Source organism: Mustela nigripes, chromosome 16 (assembly GCF_022355385.1).
Source record: "Mustela nigripes isolate SB6536 chromosome 16, MUSNIG.SB6536, whole genome shotgun sequence".
In the NCBI taxonomy this organism is placed as follows: domain Eukaryota; kingdom Metazoa; phylum Chordata; class Mammalia; order Carnivora; family Mustelidae; genus Mustela; species Mustela nigripes.
Window position 1 is genome coordinate 24002311 of NC_081572.1, and position 5032 is coordinate 24007342.

General features: G+C 47.2%; 1 protein-coding gene across 1 annotated transcript in view; it reads left to right on the top strand.

Annotated features, from left to right (window-relative positions):
* The first annotated feature begins 572 nt into the window (after positions 1 to 572).
* CALCOCO2 (calcium binding and coiled-coil domain 2) overlaps positions 573 to 5032 on the top strand; it is a 30778-nt gene continuing 26318 nt past the window's right edge. The window contains exon 1 of the mRNA XM_059380856.1: positions 573 to 661. The gene's annotated coding sequence lies outside the window, so the exon portion shown is untranslated. The remainder of the gene's footprint in view (positions 662 to 5032) is intronic.

The following is a 5032-nucleotide window of genomic DNA, read 5'->3' on the forward strand; positions in this document are numbered from 1 at the left end:
GGATTCCTGCCGAACCGACTTAACAGGATACTTGTTGAAGACAGGCCAGGGATTGATCACTTATCAAGGATAAGGCATTCCCTCTAATGACTTTATTCTTATTGTATTTAAGAGCATTACCTTGGCAGAGTTAATGCTAAATAATAATTTCTTTATAGGAAGGGAAAGATGAAACACAGAAACAGGGGCATCCAGGGAGATTGCTGGGTCTCCTTTAGGAGCAGGTGAAGTATGACTAAATGCCAAAGAGGGTCTCATCTGTAGGGCTCTTAGTGAAGTGCTATGTAGAGGCAGGAGAACAATGAAGATGACCTCCAGATGGCCCTTTCTTGTTCAGGACTGAAAGAAATAAACTTCTGTTTTTTGTTTGTTTGTTTGTTTTTTCAAGGTAAGTAAACGGCTCATTCTAGGGGAAAAAGTAGGCTCCTTGGGGAACTCTTCCGGATGAACGAAAACCACATAGTGCAGCGAAGCACCCGTGGGGCCCAGTCACCTGAGCACTACAAGTCCCAGCAAGCGCCGCTGCAGGGGCGGGGCTTGGTAGCCGTTGTGACGTAGTGGGCGGGGCCAGATGGGATCGGCTCTCCCCTGGGCTTTTAGCCCCGCCCCTGTGCCTTGCTCTGCCCTGTTGCTGTTGCGCCGACGCCGGCTGCTACCCCCGGTGAGTCCCTGGAGTGAAGGAGGGCAATTTAGGGGCAGTTGGGCCTTCGGGTTCTCCAAATTCAGATTTCCACTCTTCAAAAAGGACCTTGGGCAGGCAGCGGTGCGGCTGGTTTCGGTTTTCACTTCCTTTCATCCTTACAGGGTAACAGTGTGTGTGTGTGGCGTCATGGGGCCCCTGGAGCCCCTTCCGCGGCCTTGGAGGGTCGAGGGCCAGTTTTCTCCGGAGGAGGGCAGGATTTCAGTGCTTGTGGCCGAGTGGCAGGCTCCTTGAGCAGAAGGGACCCCTCTGACGGGGGTCGGGGGTCCTGACGTCACGGCGTCAACGCCTCCCTCCCCCCGCGGCCCGAGGTCTCGGTAGTTAATCCCTGTCCTTGAAGGCATCAACATCGCTGTTTGCTACGAGGCGGAGTTACACGCTAGGCAAGTTCCCGTCTCTTTGGGCCTCAGTTTCCCTGTCTATTCCCTGATCGCTAGGGTCCCTTTCCTTCAGAGGAGGCCTTCTCTAATCGGAGATATTCTAGGCAGAACAAAGAGCAACTGGAGAGTAATGACCTGCTTCTTTACCGCTGATCTCCGGAAGCCCCTCCCCACCGCTACCTTGAGCCCCGTTTGGGGGCTAACGTTCCCCCATTAAGATTTCAGCGCCTTCCGGGCATGTTAACTTTTTTCTATCACTTGGATTCTTCGCTCCCGATGCAAGCCAACAAGTGGTCATTGCTGGTGCTGAGTAGAATAATACAGATGCTGTGTATTATAACCTACTTCCCTGGTTGCAAAAACCATCAAAAACCGAGGACTTTCAGTGTCTTTGTAGATTATATGTAGAGTACATGATTAGGGAGTATCCAGGTGCCTCACTTTCACAAATATTTCCAAAGGGCCTCTACCTGAAACTCTACCTTTTAGCAGGTATGACAGCTGTGGAGTGAAAAGGACCCCAAGAAAGGTGATTAGAGTTACATAGTCCTAACAGGTATTATCTTTCAAGTCAGATAGTACCTCTAGGGCTCTTTAAACACTTTGTGCTTGTTGATACAATGCCGTGGTTCCTTATTTCCTTAGATGAAAGGAAAGACTGTTAAAACAACCTCTTTCACTTTCTTTTTCTTTCACCTAGGATCATCATTATAGCTGGAAGGTTTCTTGGAGGTTTTCTAGCCTGATCCGTGCGTTTTACTGATGAGGATACTGAGGCCTAAAAGGAGGTTGTGCGACTTAGCCAAGACGTCAAAGCTAGTTAGTGGCAGACCTAAGATAGGAACCCAGGTCCCTAGGCTCCCAGCCTGGTTTCCCTTTCCAAGGCACTTCAAACCCGTCACCGCCCATGTGACTTCAGCGGTTAGCCCTGTCACCCCTTTTCAAGGAAAAAGTGTACCATCTCAGTTAAGTTAAAGAGAGGATTAGAACACAGCGTTGAGGCTTTCACACAGTTTCTTCTGGTTGCCCACATCTCATATCCCATGACTGTTTTTCTTTCCTTCTCTCCTCCTGCTGGTACTGCTGGCGTGGGATGTCAAACAAGCGGGGGCAACCAATCCCAACAGTTGTTAGTGAGGAGTATTACAGGCCTCCTGGAGGTATACACGTTCTCTAAGGCACTCTGAAAGATACTAGGTAAAGAACTAAAACGAACTTGGAAATTTGGGTTTAGAACAAGTAGCTCAAGGGGCGCCTGGGTGGCTCAGTGGGTTAAGCCTCTGCCTTTGGCTCAGGTCATGATCTCAAGGTCCTGGGATCAAGCCCCATGTAGGGTGCTCTGCTCAGTGGGGAGCCTGCACCACCCTCTCTCTCTGCCTGCCTCTCTGCCTACTTGTGATCTCTCTCTCTGTCAAATAAATAAATAAAATCTTAAAAAACAAAACAAGTAGCTCAAGAATTTAAAGACAAGGGACGGTGGGTCTTTGCTTTTGCTCAGGGCCTTAGGAGCTACTGTCCAGGTTCTCTGAGGGTGGTTTTGAGCAAGCATCTCTTCCAGGGCCGGGAGGAGTGAGATTCAAATCAGTTCATCCGTTTTGCTAATGGCTACTAGTTTAGAAAGTTACATCAGCAGGATGAAGGAATTAGATGAAATGCAGTTTGGATTTTTTTGCTTATCTTTTGTTTTTACTGTTCCCAGATGAATTTATTTGCATTTCTTTCTTGGCTGTGGGAACATTCGGTTTCCTTCTGTGAACTAATCCAGATAAACTACTGATAGTCTTTGATTTCTCTAAAACATGTGCCCACAGGCATAAAAGGCTAAGGTAAAAATGTTGAGCATACTCTACGGTAGAACTTAAGTTGTTTTTTGGTTTTTTTTTTTTTTTTTAAGATTTTACTTATTTATTTGACAGAGATCACAAGTAGCTACAGAGGCAGGCAGAGAGAGAAAGAGAGAGAGGTGGGGGGCGTGGGGAGCAGGCTCCCTGCTGAGCAGAGAGCCTGATGCAGGACTCAATCCCAGGACCCTGAAATCATGACCTGAGCCAAAGGCAGAGGCTGAACCCACTGAGCCACCCAGGCACCCCAGAATCAGTTATTTTTTAATAAGATTATTTCCTCTTCGTGGTTCACACAAAGGGGAAAAACTTTAGGAAAATTGGTGAATTGACTTGGTCGTGTATTTGCATTGTTAGAACCTGAACCAGGAAGGTTTATAATATTTTTAAAAATTTTCTGCTAAAAAGCATATTAGTATATTTTACAGATTGGCTCTGAGCAGAGGCTGAATTAGCTGTTCCTTTTCTTCAGGAGAATGTGAGAGAATGTCTGCCCTCATGGAACAGTCCTGGGACTAGTATATTAGGCTTGAAAAGCTCATTAGATGAAAATGTGTCAGGTTTTCATAGAAGCCAGAAGCCGGTTCGGGGGACTCATTTTAAAACATGTTGCCCGTTATTGCATACATCCTCTGAGGACCCTAATCCGTTTGGAAACTGAGCTGGAAAAAAAAAATCAGAGTCCGAGTAAAGTGCTTCTGACAGTCCATAGACTCTCTGCATTATTTCCCCCTACTCAGTGGCTTGCTTTTGGACATCCCTGTTTGTTTTCCCTGATCACTCATGTGGCTAGTCTTGGGCATGAGAGTAAGAGGAGGGAATTAGGTTGAATACCATCCCATGATTTCTAGGGGGCCTAATTCATCCCCCTGCTTTTTTATGACTCCATAGCTCTCCAGGCTTCTAAATTTAACTTTTGCTCTTTTCCTACTTCTTTTCATTTCCCTCCATGGATATGGTCAGAACTAGAAATGGTTGGCAGACAGGTTCTATAGTGGAAGGAGCAGTTAAAGAAGGGGAAGTTGAGGGGCGCCTGGATGACTCAGAGGGTTAAGCCGCTGCCTTCGGTTCAGGTCATAATCTTAGGGTCCTGGGATGAAGTCCTGCATCAGGCTCTCTGCTCAGCAGGGGGCCTGCTTCCCTCCCCACCCCTCTACATACACACCTCTCTCTCTCTCTCTCTCTCTCTCTCTCTGCCTGCCTCTGTGCCTACTTGTGATCTCCGCCAAATAAATGAAATCTATAAAAAAATAATTAAAAAAAAAAGAAGAAGGGGAAGTTGATGCTTAAGTCATTCTGCTTTTTCTTCCATATCCTCTCTGTCCCCTCCACAAATGGTCCTTTCTGGACTGTTTTGACAGCAAGGTGATTTCCCCAGCCATTGTCAGAACCTATTTCCCCCAAAGAATCTGATACTGGGAGGGAGGAAAGGGTTTTAAGGGTCACTGACCTTAAAAATTAGTAGTAGATCCCTTCCTTCCAGGAAAAGTTAAATGAGGTAACTCCTCACTGACCCAGTTCAGATTAGCTTGGTTATGCTTGTAGCCTTTCACCCTGTGGCCTTTTCTATTTTCAGCTTTGGTAAGAAGCAGAGAAGCAAAGCCATGGCTGCTCTCCACTCCCAACTCCTCAACCCCTTCCCCACCAGTCTCAGTAGAAGAGAGTTTCCTATTTCAAAAACAATTGAATTCCAAATACCTAGAGAGCCACTAGGTGCCCTCTGAGTCATCCCAGGAAGGTGATGAGATCTCTGAAATGGGAAACTTCATGGAATTTTACTTTCTAAAAAAATTTTTTTGGGAGCACCTGAGTGGCTCAGTGGGTTAATCCTCTGCCTTCAGCTCAGGTCATGATCCCAGGGTCCTGGCATCGAGCCCCACATCGGGCTCTCTGCTCAGCAGGAAGCCTGCTCCCCCCCCCCAACCACCCTCTGACCACCTCTCTGCCTACTTGTGATCTCTTTCTGTCAAATAAATAAATTTAAAAATTTTTTTTTAGGGTGCCTGGGTGGCTCAGTGGGTTAAGCCGCTGCCTTCGGCTCAGGTCATGATCTCAGGGTCCTGGGATCGAGTCCCGCATCGGGCGCTCTGCTCAGCAGGGAGCCTGCTTCT